Genomic DNA, 17,995 nt, shown 5'->3' with positions numbered 1-17,995 from the left:
AGCCCAACTCATACTCTAAGTCAAAGCTTTGTATGTAGAAACATGGGGAAATAGTTCAAGATAATAATAAAACCTCAGACTTTTTTGTGATATGAAATAAGCAGAATATTGGTCTACCTCCTTCTAAATAAATGGGCAGAGGGCCTGGGTGGCTCAGTCAGTTGAGCATCTGACTCTTGATTTTGGTTCAGGTCATGATCTCATGGTTCATGGGATCAAACCCTGTGACGGGCTCTATGCTGACAGCATGGAGCTTGCTTGGAGTCCTCTCTCTCTCTCTCCCCACCCCAATAAATAAATAAGCTTTAAAAAGAAAGAAAGAAAGAAATGGGCAAATGAAAGAAGGCAACCCCATTTCTGTAATCTCCTTATAGAAGATCTCCATATTGTAAACAGATTGCTTTTCCAAAAGTCAATCTCTACCATGATTGTTACAAACTCAGAAGAAATTTTCTCTAGACAGAACATGATAAATTGTAGGTAGAACTCCAGGCTAACCCACAAGAGGGAGTGTAACTAAAATGCTACATATTTGTTACAGAAGAAAAGTAGAAAATAATCCTGTTGAAATATCTTCAAGAAGTTTCATAAGATATCATTTCACTTTGAAAGCAAATACTTAAGAAAAAGCAGTTTTAATTAAGATTTGGCTTACAGAAATGAGGTTCTGTGCAGATACCGAAGGGGTTTTCAGGAAACTTTGAGGAAGTTAGAGGTTTATAGCACAACCCTGATGTATCTCAAGTATCCAGAATAGTCCCAGACACATTGTTGGATGTGCAGTGAATACATATTGAGTGCCTGCTGGTTGAACTTTATTTTCACTTCAGGAACTATGACTTTCCCGTCTCTTATAAAGGCACAGTCATTAGAGCTATATTCATGTCATAGATGAAATAAAGAAGGGGAAAGAGGACAAAGGGGAATGTTGAGAAGCACTGATGTGACATGTAGGTTACCTGAGACATAATTAATGATCAATAAAGGAAAACCCAGAGATTACTTTGCATGGTCCTCTCCTCATCCTTTTACCCAAGGCAAAATAAAGAAGGGGATAGGAAAAGTTTTGTGCCTTGCATTTCCTGGGCCAGCCACCAAAAGGTGCTGTCAGACAAGAACAGTTGAGTTGCTGGCCAGAGCTCTTTGCAGGTGGGAGGAGAAAGAGAGAAGCCGAAATAAGATTCTTTTGAGTGTATAGCCTTAGTTAGAGAGGGAGTGTTGTATATCTTTAATGGATTATATGTAGAGGATATATTTTAAATCTTCATTAATGAATGAAAATATTAAACTGGTATAGGATATTGGAAAGAGCACTGGGCAAAGAGTCAGACCTGCATTTCAACTTTTAGCTCCTCTACTTAATAGTCACATCACCTTGGCTGAGTTTCATTTTTTTAAAACTTACTTCTCTTTTCTGCAAAATGTGGTGAAAAACTTTCTTCCTTTTCTATTTACTGTAATTGTGATTCAGTGAGATTCTGCTCAAGAAACAACTTAGAAGACTGTAAAATGACATTTATATTTCCAAAAGTGTAATGATTTATTCACCCAGGAAAGTGAAGATGTTGGGCCAGGTGACCTCTGAGATCATTTCTCCTCTGAAATTCTGATGATCAGCACAGCCTGGGTTTAAATTATCATGTTATTCCTCATCAACAGTTTACTAATGTCACTGACCCAAGAAAGAGGAATGCTGTGGCCCACTACAGGCTATGCCCCTGGTTTGCTGAACAGTTTGTGCCTGGATTCTACTTCAAAGGACAACTGAGGAGCCCATGAAACATTTTGAACCAAGGTGCTTTTTTTTTTTTTTTTTTTTTTTTTTTAAATTTTTTTTTCAACATTTATTTATTTTTGGGACAGAGAGAGACAGAGCATGAACGGGGGAGGGGCAGAGAGAGAGGGAGACACAGAATCGGAAACAGGCTCCAGGCTCTGAGCCATCAGCCCAGAGCCCGACGCGGGGCTCGAACTCACGGACCGCGAGATCGTGACCTGGCTGAAGTCGGACGCTTAACCGACTGCGCCACCCAGGCGCCCCCAAGGTGCTTTTTTAATATTCAGCCTATCCGTTAAATTAACGTGACCACATAATTTGCCATCTAACCTAGAACACATATGTGTAAAAGGAGTGCTGTGAGTAATTACATCAAGGCAACAGCATACCTCAAGTGTCCCAGGCAAACCTGGATACTGGTCCCCTTATATGTAAAATGTTAAACTTCTCACTTAAGTGAGGGATAGTAAAAACATTCCTGTTGAATTTAGGTATCTGTACTGCTGTCACAGATAAGCAAGATGCAGTTCTGTTAGAATCTTAGAAGACAGAAACATACATACCTAACCATGGTAATGAACAGAAGGCTGCGTTTTGCTCTTAAGAAAACCTATTGTTGCAGCTTTGTGGTTAAAAATAAGAGGATACACTACAGTTTCAAATTTCCTGACATTTCCTTTTTATTCCAGTTTGAATGGGTAGGATACAAATTTGTCTGATGGGGTGAATATGCTGGGGCCTCTGCCTGCTTTGGGTATTGTTACTATGGTTGTGCTAATGCTTAGTAAGTGTGAATGTTCATTACATCTCAAACAAAGTTTGGCCCTATGATCAAATATAAACAAAGGAACAAATACGGCTTGCACTAGAGATTTCCACCAGGCACAGCCATGTGCTCAGAGCTTTTCAAACCAGATAATCCAGGAGGGGAGAGACTTGTGAAGTAAATTGAATTATCAAATCTCTTTGAAAATGTCTGATGCCCTAATGCACCAGAAATCAGACAAATAGATTTCTGCTAAGGCAGTGGGCAGAGGGAATCTCAATGTTTTCTAAAGAAAACTATTAAACATAAAGAGAAAGTTACACTACTAAGGTTAGAAGCAAATAACAAAAAGATTAACTTTCTAAACAGTTTGTGGACAGGAAAAATGGCACAAGTAAGTCAAAATGGAAGATAATAAATATGCTTTTTATGTGTTAAGTTATTTTATTCATTTGTGGTAACTTATTTGGCTTCCTAATTCTGTTTGATTTAGAACATTAATTAAATTAATTAGATGAATAGGCTTCAGGGTAGGGAGATGTATGTTTGTTACATAGAAGAGGAGGGGTGCTCAAAAATTTAAACACTGATGATAAAAATCATTCTGGTATTTTGTTTATTTATTTTGAGAGAGAGAGAGAGAGTGAGAGAGCATGCGTGTGTACAAGTGGGGGAGGGACAGTGAGAGAGAATCCCAAGCAGAATTTCACAAACCAGGAGATCATGACCTGAGCTAAAATCAAGAGTCTGACACTTAACCAACTGAGCCACGTAGGTACCCTGAAATCAGTCTGGTATTTAAAATATCTAATACAGTGAAGGGCACCTGGGTGGCTCAGTTGGTTAAGCATTGGACTCTTGATTTCAGCTCAGGTCTTGATCTCAGGGTCATGAGTTCAAGCTCTGTGTTGGACTCTGTGCTGAGTGTTAAGCCTATTTAAAACACACACACACACACACACACACACACACACACACACACACACACAAAGGTTCATACCGTGAAGCCACACACAGATAACTGAGAATCAAGTAGAATTGTCCTATTGCTCTGTAGCCATTTAGTCACTTTAGATTTTTTTTTTTTCTGAAGAGGTTCTTATTTCTAGTGCCTGACTCTGAAAAGGGGCTGTCCATTTGTAATTCTGGGGACATTTCACCATGATTAATTTTTTGAAAATGTGTACCAGGTTCTACGATATTTTTGCCTGAGCCCTAATTACATAACAAGGAACAATAATTAGGGAGTGTCATGGTATTGCACATGTAGGCCTCTGTAACCTGTCTAATGCAAGCAGCTATAACTTCCTCAGGTTATTTGTACATTTTGAAATGTCTAGAAAAGACTCTGAAGAATGGAATTATCTCCTTGTGCAAACCTACTGGAATCAATTATTTTTTTAATGGTCCAACCGCCATTCTTATTTTATGACTGTAATTAGGTAATGAATAAAATGACATGCACTTGGTACTTTCTGGAGCTCCAAAGTATGCCAAAGTCCAACCATTCATGCTGCTTGTTGCCATGCAACTCAATTATATAGCCCTTATTTTTTTACCCAGTTGAGTTGTTTTTATGAACAGGTGTTCAACTAATGGGACAAACAGAGGGTGTGCGGCTACAGCCTTCTCATTAACATCACAAAATAATTGAAAAAAACAGATACTCCAGAAAGTCCATCTCAGGGGATAACTCTGAATCTAAAGTAGATCGTTTCTCTGAGCATTAGACATGATGATGCAGAAAGGCTGGATGGAACTTCAGAAGACCCACATTCTGCTTCCAGCAATGTCACTTAAATCACCAAGTGACTTTGGATAACTTGATTGCTTTGAACCTCCATTTCTTCGTCTACAATTGAAGCTCTCCCTACCTACCTATAATAATCCTACCCCTACCTATCTCACAGGTTTTTTTGTAGGATTCAATCAGATGGATTATGTTTATGAATAGCACTATAAATTATAAACACTATATAAATACAATGTATCATTATTAAGGTTCTAATCCCTATCCTGGTGATTCAGGATCTAATGTCTGGCAACTGTGTTTTGCTGGATCTAATGTCCGGCAACTGAGTGCCATCAGGTTTTGCAATCATTAAAATATCAAGATTGAGCCCTGCAAGGGGCTCCTTACTGACAGCATGGAGTCTACTCGGGATTCTCTCTCTCCCTCTTTCTCTGTTCCTCCCCTGCTCAAGCTCTCTTTCTCTCTCTCTCTCAAAAAAAATAAACATTTAAAATATCAAACCATTTTAGGGGTGCCTGGGTGGCTTAGTCGGCTGAGCATTCAATTCTTGATCTTGGCTCAGGTCATGATCTCGAAGTTTGTGGGTTTGAGCCCGACATCTGTGCTGTCAGCATGGAGCCTGCGTGGGATTCTGTCTCTTCCCCACCCTGCCCCTCTCCTACTTACACATGTGTGCCGGCTCGCTCTCTCTCTCAAAATAAATAAATAAACTTTAAAAAATAGCAAAACATGGGGCGCCTGGGTGGCGCAGTCGGTTGAGCGTCCGACTTCAGCCAGGTCACGATCTCGCGGTCCGTGAGTTCGAGCCCCGCGTCAGGCTCTGGGCTGATGGCTCGGAGCCTGGAGCCTGTTTCCGATTCTGTGTCTCCCTCTCTCTCTGCCCCTCCCCGGTTCATGGTCTGTCTCTCTCTGTCCCAAAAATAAATAAACGTTGAAAAAAAAAATTTTAAAAATAGCAAAACAGTTTAGAAACTTTACTCAACCTTATGACTAATATGATTTCTTAGAACATTGCATTTGCTTTGTCTAGGCAATCAATGACCAATATAGAGAAATAAAATGCTTCCAGAATTGACTAGCCCAAGTTGAAGAAAATGACATTGAGAAGGGGAGATCACTGAAGATCACACTCTTTAAGTTCCAGAATATTATTTCAGTCTCTTATTAAAGTCTTAGTAAATTACTAAGGAACTCAGAAAAGCTTCTAAATATTTGAAATACTAGATTAGACCTCGTGAGATCATGTGTCTCCATATCTTATGGACAATTCAGTATTCCGCATTGCTTAAAGAAAACATAGGTCATCTAGCCTACCCCTTTCCCTTCCCCTGCTCCCCATCAACCAGATCTAAAGGGTGTTCAACTATACATATGAGTATATTCATTATGGCATGCTTTGTGAGAACTGGAGACAACAGAAATGTCCAGAGGATTCGATAAGCAAAGAGTGCATATAAATAAGAAACCAATAAAAAGAAGTTAGAAACAATGCATTAGAAATATTAGAAATATAATCGGCAACATAGGTAGATCTTAAGAATATGGTGTCAAGAGCAAGAAAGAGGGTGAATGAGAGAAAAAATAGAATGAGATGTAAAACCTAAGAACCTAAGAAGGGTCTTGCATGTACTACGAATTAAGGAATACGTTAACATGAGCCTCAAAACAAAACAAAGACTTTAAAAATTAAAGGGTTATTTGACTGCCCCATCTTTCAGACCTTACCTGTATAATTCTTTCTAAGGTATTTTTTTGCATAATGAGGGACTACTCCCTGACTCACTCAATACCCTTCATGCTGCAGCCCCCACCAATATCTGGGCTTGGTTTGTCTACTCTCAGCTGTCCAGGTGAATGGCTGATGGTTGACCTCCATGACCACCCTCCATGCTTTTCAACACCATCATCAAATCGCTTTCTAGTCTTGTCCAAGTTAAATAACATCAGGCCCTTTTGCCCCTCCTTATGGATTTGGTTTTATTATTATTTAGTCATCTAGGAGTTTTTCTGAGCTAGTTCCAAGGACTCTCCTCCTTTTTAAATTGTGGAACCTGAACCGGATATAATGTTAATGAAAGAGGAGAGGACCTCCCACTTTCTCCAGTCCTGCTTCATACACCCCAGTGCCAGCCATCTCCAAAGGATGCTGTGCTACCCCCCAGAAAGAGCACGAAGAATACATAATAAAGGGTTAGACACTTACAGGCATAAGTAAAATTAAATTAAAGTTCTTTTCTAAAATATCTTTCACTCCTGGGAACCAGTAGACTAGAATTTTGGAAAGGAGTGAGGGGATATAAGAGCTAGGGACATTGTTTATATACATTTTCTTAGGGAGAAACCACACAGGAAGGAAATGAAAGTACATCAGTGAAGACTAGACTATCTAAGCAGATCTGTCATTTCCTTAAGAATTCCAGGAAACTTCCATCGTGATCCTCTAGATCTACTGGCTAGAATGACAGCTATTAGTTTTGTGCCCAGTATATACTAAGAGATTAGAACAGATCAGTGTCTGCTTTAGATTGTTTCTGGTTTTGTTTTAACATCAAAGTACAGAGTAGTTCTGAAAGATCTGGCTGGGTTTTCATGTTTGGTCACATTGTATCAAAACTTCCAGAAGCAAATTATAATAAGTTATATGAGGATGGGTAAAAATTAACTTCTCTATTTTTAAAAGAGCTTCTATCATTATAAGCTAACATTAGACCCTGAAGCAAATAGAGTAACTTGACCTTGTGATGAACAATCCCCTGAACCCCTAGCATTCATGTTGAACTTCTCTTTGGCAAGCCAGTATAAATCTACCAGCTCTCCATCTGGGCTGTACAGATACAGTGCTTCCCACAGGGAACCTGAGTCACAGAGGGAGTGAGTGACTTGGCAGAGAGGCCAGAATGAGGTGTGGGGAGGCCTGGGTTCCAGACCCAGCTCAGCCACCAACTAATCCTGAGATGCAGGACAACTCACTTTACTCTTGATCTTTCATGTATTGTATTCACAGGTGACCATATAGTTTATTGCTCAGGCCAAGTCTTTTTTAAAGTGAAAGGGGTGTTATTAATAATCCACTGGGACAACTGATATTTCTGGCTCCCTCTGGCTTTAAAATTCCATTACAGCTGAATTAGAGCTGAAAATAGGACCCAGGTTCCTGAACATGAGACCCGTCTTCTGCTCCCCAGGCCAGGCTGTCCTCTGCAGGACTTGTTTACACAGGGATTCTGTGAAAGAGTGTTCAACATATCGCTTGAAGATTGATGAAGGGAGTTTCCCAGCAAATAGAAAGGATGGGCTGACTTGTACCTGTTTGGTCATGTATCCACACACCCGAACCCCATGTATTTCAGAAACAACAGTACTGGGATGCCAAATCCACATCAGGGGCATTGAAAGGTAGAGTGGTCAAGGGAGCCAGGGCCAGGAAGAGAGCAGGTGCACCACCCCCCTGCATCAGGAGAAGCCCTCTTTTTGCAGCCTCAAGCCAGGTCTCCACCAGCCTGCCCAAGGCGAGCAGACAGGATGGGGGACGGGTGTGGTCCAGGGGCTGCCTCCGGATCCTCAGGTGCTGGTTTTTAAGTAGACAGGATAGTACTTTATAAATCACTGTGGGCCATATGCCACCCTTCTGCCAACAACTTCATGTTTGCATACTTCTGTTGACCATCCCCATTCACTTGGCTTTTTAAAAGTTTGAGGAAGCCATCGACAGCATCTAAAAATTAATCTGGGTTAGGTCATGACACAGGCTTAAAAAAAATGTCCAAGTGAACTAAGCCATTCCACACTAAGAGGATTTGTGAAAACAAAGGTGAAATGTTCAAAGAAAACCCATCCAAAGAAGCCAAAAATTCTGTCACTGTTATACAAAGCTATTTTACCAGTTGTGCAATCATGCCACTCATTGAAAAAAAAAATTATTTTTGGTGAAACTCTGAATGGCAAGAGGAGGAAACATCAGGCTTCCAAACAGCAGCATTGGACCAGTGTTGGTGGCCACCCTGATGCCAATAGCCTAATCCTTTCCCCTGAGCTTGAGTGCCCCGTGTCTCCCCGTCTCCCAGGAGTCAGGATGGTGCTTACCTTCTCCCTCCTCACCTTGCTGCTTCACTCACAGATAAAGCCAGAGGGCTCTGGACTCCTGGCTGCCTGCAGACTCTGCTTCCCCAGAGGAAGGTTAATTACATACCTGGCCACACCCCTCTTTAGGGACAAGACGTACCACATGCAGCTGCCACTTGCCAGCAAGAGCTTTCCAATTTCAGCTTTCCTAATGGAAGAAAGGGCTATGGAGGACCCAGAGTTACAGGAACTGAGGGCGCCTCTTGCCTCAGGCTGCAGTACTGAGTCCCCAAGGAAGGAGGCCCTTGTCCCTAAGGCTAGGCAAGCTGCTCTGCCAGTGCCAGCCTTCCATGCAGAAGAGAAACTAGGTAATAATTATAAAGCCCTGTGAGCAGAATTTCTTGACATTTTATCTCCACTGTAGTGTCTTTAAGGTGGCTCTCTGTTTCCCATAAAGATAAATGCTGCCATCTCCAATGAGCACAAAATGCAGTGAACAAAGAATAGACAAATTCAGGAAAAGCATTCTGTGAGGCCCCACAGTCTGTAGGGAATTCCCTAAGGGATGTGATTTGAGGAATTCTATGGCAAACCCCCAATCTTGGTGTATTTTCCCCCATCAGGTTGCTTGGAAATTTTTAGGGATTATATATTTCGCCTAAAACTTTGATTCTCCTGATTGCCCAAAATGGTAATTATGTTTATATAACATTTCAAAGAATTCCCAGATATGTTATCTTGCTAGAATCTAGTTAATATACTGGGGGGTGAGGAGGACATAACTCATTAAAACAATTATTGTGTATTAACATCATAACTTTAATTAGTTTTCCAGAGATGGATAAGCAAAGCCCCGAGGGGATGAGACCCTGGAAATCAGACATGTTTGGATGAGAAGGGAGCTGAGAAACCACCTAAAACCTGGCTAGCTGGCCCAGGCAGAGCAGGTGAGATGTGTGGTCCCATGGGCACCCCTGCACCCACACAGGAGCCAAGGTGAGAGACAGACAGAACAGCAGTAGCCACGAAGACAAACTTCACCCACTCACGCTTCTGCCTGGGGCCAACCTGGAAACCACAATGAAGAGCCCCTATAGTGAACATAGACTCCTCCCAACGCTGAGAACTGTGCCAGTTCCTAAAGTAACAACTTGCCCCTGTCCCCCACAGAGCGCCTGGTGCCATCTGCTGAGATTCTTTCAGTAAGTATTATCTGGCTTATACCAGATATTTTTGAGGGAACAAAAGGAAGCTTTCGTTTTGAAACATCCCTTCTCACGTGTTAGCACAGTCCTTAAATAATGCACCTTTGAGGTTCTGAGTAATTCTTCCTGCTGTCGGCCCTGAGCGTGTCTGGATGCCAAGAATTTGCTTGAAATGCACGGGATGCCCTATCCTAGCTTGAGCTGAAAATGTGGTTTTGAGGACCCAGTAGCGTTGAGATCCTGTTGCTGTCCTCCCTGGGTTCTGGGACCCAGTGGCTGTGTGGTCAGGGGCAAACCCACCCTCTCTCTGGGCTTCTCTGTCCTCCTGTGTCAGGGAGGAGTTTGGATCTGACTGCTTCTCATTCCTGGCTGCACATTAGAATCACTTTAAAAAACAATGCCAGGACTGCGCACCCAGGAATCCTTACTTAATTGGTTGGGGTGTGGCCAGTCCTGAGTATTTTTAAAAACAGTTTTCCAGGTCTGCAATTGCTGAGTTAAATGATCTCTGGAACCTTCCAGGTTCTATAAAAGTCCAAAATCCTGATGGTCTTGTCCTCCATTATATTTATTGAATTAATTTTTTCCCAGACATATTTTTTTTTAATTTTCAGTATGTTACATAGGCTAATTTTTAGAAATACCTTTAATCATATACAAATGATATATTATTAAAGTATTGTTTGTTGGGGTATAATGGCATATAATACTGCATGTGTCTAAAATATACGATCTGATATATTTTCACATATAAGTAATGGTTACCACAATCACAATAGTGAACATACCCATCACCCCCAAAGTTTTCCATGCCCCTTGGTGATCCTCTTACCCCTTTTCTCTCCCATCCTCTTCCCCAGGTAACCACTGATCTGCTTTCTGTTACTATAGTTTGCATTTTCTATCATTTCATACCAGTGGAATCATACAATATGTACTATTTTTCACTTGGCTTCTTTTTTAAAAATATTTTTTTTATATTTTAGATAGAGACTGAGCACAAGTGGGTGAGGGGCAGAGAGAGAAGGAGACACAGAATCCGAAGCAGGCTCCAGGCTCTGAACTGTCAGCACAGAGCCTGACACTGGGCTCAAACTCACAAATTGTGAGATCATGACCTGAGCCGAAGTCGGATGCTCAACCAACAGAGCCACCCAGGAGCCCCTCGCCTAGGTTCTTATTATGTCCTTATACTTAAGATATCAAGCTTTTTGAGAACAGGATCTACCTTTTATTTCTTTTCTCTTCCTCCAGGACCCCAACTTATCTTTGCCCCAAGAAACCCTTTAGCTATTATTTGCTTGATGGGAATCAGACCTTTATGACCTTAGAAGTGAGCTTCAGTTTGGTGTCCAACCCCCTGCTGCTTCTCTGTAGGTTCCTAGTCAGCAGCTTCAGCTCAGTGTAAAAATAATGCATTAGCTTAAATGCATTCATTTGGGGTGCGTGGCGTTCTAGGGCTCCAGAAAATGAGTGTTGTGTGTCAAGGTATGTGTTGAGGCAGGGGCAACTACCTGGGCAAGGTCCTTGGCTTTCACCGATTCTTAATCACTAGATTTTTTTTTTTTTTTCAGAGAGAGAAGAGAAAGAGAGAGAGAGACCGGGGTGGGGAGGGGCAGAAAGAGAGTGGAGCTTGACTTGGGGCTCGATCTCACTACCCCGAGATCATGATCCCAAGATCAGCTGAAATTGGACACCCAACTGACTGTGCCACCCAGGCGCCCCGCCAGATTCTTGACCCAAAAGGAGGAACTATAGAATTTATGTCATGCTTTAGTTCTATTATAATCCTATATATATTTTACAAATATGATGTCTAATCGTAACTCCTCTACTGTCTGTCCCCTCTCCTCCCTAGCCCCTCTCCTTTGTTTTGTTCTCTGCCTGCTCTGATTATACTCTCCCTCCTTTGCTAAAGATCCAATAGGCCTGTTGAGTGGCAGTGCAGCTCCACAGGAACTTTTTGCCTGGCCCTTCTCTTTAAGACCTCACCTAAGTCATGTGGAGTGTTGTGCCTCTTTAGTCAATGATTCTTATTCCCCTTTGTTTAGCACATTCCCCGAATACCTGGATACCCATTGTGCTCAAATATCACAAACCTATATTTCCTCAAAACCCAGAGCATGGGATTCCTTTTTACCTTAAGCAAGATCAGTGTTTGCATTGTTGTAAATTAGTATTATAAGAACCGGACCTAACAAGAAATAGCACTGCAAATTCACAATTGAACCACCTCTACTTAATCCAGAGATAGCCCCTCTTATCCCCCTATATAAAACACACAAAAAATTTTTAATAATACTGTGTCTGATTTTAGACTGAGATGAATAATAGCAACATCAGCTTCTAAATGATAAATCCCTATGTATCTGGCACAGTCACACAAACAGTGGTTTCCAAGTGGCTTCCAGAGATAGGAGAGAGCAAGAAAAACATCTTACCTTCTGGCCAAAAGGCCAAAATGGACTCTACCTTGCTCCAAGTCCACCTCAACCCCTTGCATGTTTGCAAGGGTCTGATATACTACACCCAGCAATGTTCTCTGGCTCCCTGCTTGGGACTAACTCTTAACTTTTATTCTCCCTTTCACCTCTATGCTTCCCCAGCAGAATAGTGACTATGGGAACTATAACATTTCAGTCCAGTTTCTACACAATCTCATTCCTCTGCAATAAAGGCAAACCTCTGAAAGTTACTTACGTGGCAGTGGCAAAGACAAGCCCTGGATTTGGAAGCTGAGTTTGCTGATGCCAGCCCGCTTAAATAGCTGGGTTGGCTGACGCAGGCTGTTGATAGCACGTTTATTTACGCCTGTGAGTGCACGCTCAAGCAAGGACCTGAAAAACCTGCGGTGTGGGCAGGAGGAAGGCAGCTGAAAGTATGCCGAAGTTACATCTCTCCTGGTTATTCAAGTTTGATATGCAGGCGGTGACTTCTGAGTTTTCATGGAACTTTCTCAGCACCACCTTCTTGTGCCTGATCTCTTTCTTAGCCAAGTAAGACTCTTCAACCAAGATTAGATGGGAGATGCTGCTGAGAGAGGAAGGAAGCAACAAAGGACCCTGAACCCCTGCACCAAGTTCCTTATTTTGAATGGGCTTCCAGTTAGATGTTGCCTCATTTTAAACCATAGGCTTGGTGAGGTTGATTTCACAGCTCTGTGGGCTGGATGCCAAGCTAAGAGCTTGGACAATTGCCCAATCGATGAAAAGTTGTTTTGTTGTGTTTTGTCTCCAGGCACAGAATGCACAAATAAAGAATAGTTATAGGGGAGGTTCAGCCTGAGATGATACAATTTTAGGTCCCCTTCAGAAACTATTTTGATTTCTTTCTTCTGCATCTGTACTTTCCTCCTGACTTCCCCTCCCCTTCCTTTGTTAATGAAATTCCTATCTAAGAGTTGAAAGATTCCCCATGAGAGCTCAAATAAAAAGCCACTGTGTGAACAAGCCTGTGGGAAGATGCACTCCAAATGGGAGAGAGTGTGCAGTGGTTCGTGTGACCATCAGTGGAAATGTTTCTGAAGGTGAGGGTATGTGTGTGGGTGTGGGGACCTGGTTAGTCGATGTTTACCTGTATTTTTATAGCTAGATATGGCAGTTAATAGTCAATTGCAGCATGCTAAACACATTAGGTGGGTATGATTTTGAGAGGATGAAGGAAAGGAGACAGGGTTTGGTGAGATCATTTATGGGAGTATCTGTGTGTATTTGCTGGTACGTAGCACAGACTATAAGTGCCATCCAGATTTACACAGCCTATCTTCTTCACTTCACTGGAGAAAGAAAAAGCCTACTTGATTCTCTTGGGAACAGCAGCCGAATGTGAAAGAAGAACAGCAATCATTAAGAAAATTTCTTTCTCTCTTGAAAAAGGGGGTAACGGTGATAAAACATGTGTGGGAGAATAGTGGAGACAGGGGGCCTAGCCTATCCTAACCCTGGTTACCGGAAGAATTCTTTTGTTTCCTGCCTAATTCATTGCCTAACTTTTGACTGTTCTATGGCCAAATCTGGATTCTTGCCTCCCAGATTTCTTGAATGCAGTGTTTATCTCTTGTTCATCTTTTGACACCCATAGAGCCTGGCACAAATTATTATGACAGTGACAATGACGATAATGATGATGGTGTCCAGGTTTACACTTGGGGCTGATTTGCATCAATATTTAGAAAGTTGCTTCAGATGTTTGCAACTATCCTTATTTATTTGTTTATCATTAATCTTCCAGAATGTGATTTCCGTGACCTCAATGACCTTGCCTGTCTTGCCCACTCTTGTAACCCCAACACCCAGCACTGTGTCTGGTGCATAGTAGGTGCTCAACAGATCTGTGCTGTTTGCTTAGTTTCTAAATTCTTTTGAAGGCTGTGCCACCCAAAAGACAGAAGTTCTGGAATTGGCAGTCTCATCTTGAGCCACACATTTTTCTTTTGCTCTTGCATAATGTGTTGGCTTTAAGCTATTCCTCTTTATCCAGTGTATCATGGAGATGAAACTAAAAGTGGCAGAAACCATAGGGCAGTTTTTACATCACTAAGAACTCTGCAGGTATGTGGTTTCAGGTTGCTCAGTGGTGCAGTGAGGTCACCAAGAACCCAGGCTTTTTCTGTATTTCATTTTGTAGTCTTCAGTGTGAGAGCATTGCCTCCCACCATGGTGGCAAGGTTGATACAGCAGCTTGGTGTATCACATCATTAAATGAAAAAAAAAAATCAAAGACAGGTAGGAAGGGAAATGAGCTTTCTCCTTAGTATCCCTCTATGTTTGTTAAAGAGAAAAAACTTTCCAGAAGCCATTAGCAGACTTCCAGTTATGTCTCCTTGTGGAGAATTGGGTCAAATGTCCACTACATGGGCTAAATCCATCATCTGCAAAGAGGAAATGAATCAGGCTGACCGTTGTTCATTTTATGGGCCCCAGGGAAGGACCTACCTTTTCCAGAAAAATTCCTGGTATCTGAACAAAATCAGGATTCAGTTAACAGGGTAGAAGTAGAACAGTGCTACCAACAATACTGCCAGTCTAAGAAATCCTTGAAAGTCTGATAAGCTGAACTGCATTGGTGCGTGGGTGCCAGTCCTGGCTGTGGCAATTGTGCTTCATTCTATTGGTTCTCTATCTCCATGTGCTTTTTTTTTCTTTAATGAGAAAAAGCTAACTTTAACTCTTAGCAAAATTGAAGCTATTTCAACAACCCCAAATAAGGGAAGTAGCTGGTCACAGTGATTTTTTGTCTGCAGGGTTAGATTATCAGTCTGTGTCACCACTGATTTTCTCCATAACCAAGGAATTGCATATAATCTAGCAGCCTCTTCTCCCATGTCAGATGGGATTGATGATGTTGTTGATTTCATAGAAACATTGAGTCTAATACTGCAACTCATCATAAAAAGGTTGCCACACAGTCTATGAGGGTTTAAGATTCATTTCCTGTTCCTCTTCTTGTCTATTATATTTCTGTGGGATTTCCACACGTTTGCATCTATCTCTGCCTGGGAGCTCCAGCTACTGCTTCAGGTTTGTAAACTAGAAACATATGGCTGATATTGCAATTCTCACATAGTTTTTTTTTCTCTCTCTCCTGGTGATTAGCAAACTTCAAATTGACACCTGCATGTGGATAATTTTGTTTTCCTGTTCTTCACTGTTCTAGACGTTTTCCTTGGTGGGCTTCAGGAACTCTTGTGTCCATTGTCACAGATCAAGAGAATTAGGACAGAGGATGCCGTGAGCTAGATGTTAAGCTCCAAGAAAAGAACAATGTATGGGAAATGGTAGGTGCTCCATAAGTGTTTGTTGAGTGACTGGAAGAATGGTGGAAAGGAAAGAGGATGGTCTTCTGAATCATGCAGGCTTAGATTCCAGTCCTACCTCTGCTACTTACCATCTCTATGAGCCAGAGCAAGTTATAAAACTTCTCTCAGACTCAGTTTCCTCATCTATAAAATAGGAATGATGATGCTTAACTCATAGGTTTGCCGTAAGGACTAGAGATATTACATGTAGAGCACTTAGCATAATGCCTAGAACATAGCATATGCTTAATAAATGGTAATGGTTACACTATGAAGCCCAAGTCATTTGTAAGACCTACACATGGTAGGCACAAAATAGTGAACCTAAACCCCCAAGTGCTACAGCAAACAGGAGTGTTTGGAAGAGCTACAAAGAAGGCAGTGATACCTGGACAGTGAGGCAACTACTCTTTTCCTACTCAAAACCACAGATCACCAAAGTGCACAGGCCCATTTGATGACTGAGGAGCATACAATGGTAGAGGGAGAGAAAAGCGATTCCCTGGGGAATAGAAAACTACCAAAGACATTTAAGAAAATTTGTCATAAGGGATATAAACCTCCCAAGGGCCAAATCTGACTTGTACAGAAACAAGTTAGGAAGAGGGGTAACCAGAGCATAGAAGCATACCTGCTGAAAGTTCTGCCCCCAAGGTGTGAACTTACAGACAGAGAGACTGAGAATCTCATCCCATGTGCAGATGGTGTGGAAGTGCTGACTCCCAGCCCCTTCCTGGGTCTAGCCTAGCTGGGAGGCAAATAGGGGAAGTAGCAGAGGATCAGCAATGACAGATAACTTGGATGCAGAAAAGGATGTCGGCTAACCTAGGTAGGAGATGTTTCCCTTGGCCGCTCCTGACAGGAGGTTCCACAAGTTCCCTGGTGAGGAGGGACTAGGAGTTCTAGCACAACCACACTCTGTAGTCTTTATAGTTTGCTGTAGACTGGTCATGATTACGTCACTCTTTCAGTGAGCTGTAGGTATTTCATTCCAAGTGTGGGTTCCATCATCTTACCTAATCCACCTGTTGTCCTTGTGGAGTCCCGAGTCAGTGGATGGCTAGGACTTAGGATGCTGTGGCCCATTCACAGCACCCACTGCAGAAGGTGCCTGGGGAAGGCTGTTTCGACTGGTGTGGTCCATGTCATCTTTGCTCTTTGATTTGAAAATCACAATTTTTTTTCACTCGAATTTGTTTCGCCCAGAGTCTAATGAACAGGGAGGTCACAAGCACTGTTTCCCCTAGAAACCCCATTTATGCTATTGGTCAGAGGAGGGGAAGGCCCTTGTAATGGGGAGCATTGACCGTCTATGGAAGGAGGGGGAGGGGGCATCAGTCCTCACCCACCAAAGCTCTGAATGCCTCTACCTCAGCTCCTTTCCCTCAGCATTAGGACTCACTGCTGCCAGCAGGAGCTGTGGGGTGACATTCTCAAGAGGGGTGGGGGTGGAGCCTCACCTAAGAGGCAGCTCTTCCATGAGTGACAGGAAGGTATTGCAGGTTGGGGCCACCTCAGCCTGATTGTCATCCCCTAACATACAGAGTGAGGAAAGAGAGTCCCCACGCCCATGAAGTTTCAGGGATGGGCCTTGTGCTTTTAGAAAGCAGCGGGTGGGGAGCAAGGGTGAAAAAAAAAAAACAAAATTAGTCAGTAAAAACTTGCCTGACTGGGCATCAAACACAGGCACAGTCCATGCTACCAAGCACCACACAGCAAGACCTTTGTGGCCACTTCTCAGGGTGAAGACCTAAGCAGGAGGGGAAGAGTAGGTCCCACCTCCCCATGGGTACCCCCATGCCAAGTTCCATCTATGTGAGATAGTTGAGTTCTGTGAATGATTTTACCTGGAAACAAAGAGGAAGAAGAAAGGAGAAAGGGGAGCTAACAAAAATATAGAGCTTGAGGACAAACCAAAAAACAACCAAAAATTCATGTTTGACACAGTGGAGTAAGGGTTTGAAAAATACTTTGGGCTAACATTGTGGATTAGCTGAAGAAGGGAGAGAAGAGGTTTGATTAGCAGCTACAGACCTTTTCCTTCCTGCACCCTCCTCTCCACCTCAGAGGTGCCAGAGTGGACTTGGCATGTGACTCCAGAAGTTCTCATCTCCTCTCCATGCCTCAGCCCTTGTCTGTGTGAGGAGGGAGTCGAACTAGATGATCCCTCTGAGGTCCTTTCTGTTTTAATCTCCTGCCCTCCAAGGGGAGATAGTCAGGGGCCACTGGGTGGAGAGGAGGGACCCCTAGCAGCCACAGGGAAGGATGGATCCCGCCACTTAGGGCCGAGAGAAATAAAGGAAAGCATCAGTGGATAGGTAAAACCTGAGAAACTGTTAGGACACTGAAATACTCCACTCACTAACATTCAGAGACTCCCTAGTCCTCCTCCTCAACAACCTGGGCCTCCCCAAACCTGCTGGGATCCAGCAATTAGAGGGTATCATCTGGCACTATGTGTGTGTGTGTGTGTGTGTGTATCACGGGAACAAACAGAACTCAGTTCCAGCTACAATGCTTCAAGCATGTGTTTGGTTTTCCAATGCAGTCCAGGGAGTCATTCTGAAAGAGAACGCCCCAAGGTAGGGGAGATTTGGGAAATGGGGTTAGGCAGGTGGGTGAAGAAGGGAAGGAG

The 17,995-nt window shown here is 42.6% G+C and overlaps 1 protein-coding gene across 2 annotated transcripts in view; it reads right to left on the bottom strand.

Annotated features, from left to right (window-relative positions):
- The window catches only part of HOPX (HOP homeobox), a 31,368-nt gene extending 18,773 nt beyond the window's left edge, over positions 1-12,595 (bottom strand). Inside the window, exons 1-2 of one of the 2 annotated variants that reach the window (XM_030313808.1) lie at positions 12,264-12,595; positions 8,380-8,566 (exon numbers count right to left, since the gene is read on the bottom strand). The gene's annotated coding sequence lies outside the window, so the exon portion shown is untranslated. The remainder of the gene's footprint in view (positions 1-8,379; positions 8,567-12,263) is intronic. The other variant, XM_030313806.1, reaches the window with a different exon arrangement.
- Positions 12,596-17,995: the final 5,400 nt, after the last annotated feature.

This window comes from Lynx canadensis, chromosome B1 (assembly GCF_007474595.2).
Source record: "Lynx canadensis isolate LIC74 chromosome B1, mLynCan4.pri.v2, whole genome shotgun sequence".
NCBI lineage: Eukaryota > Metazoa > Chordata > Mammalia > Carnivora > Felidae > Lynx > Lynx canadensis.
This window is presented reverse-complemented; position numbering and strand designations above follow the sequence as displayed.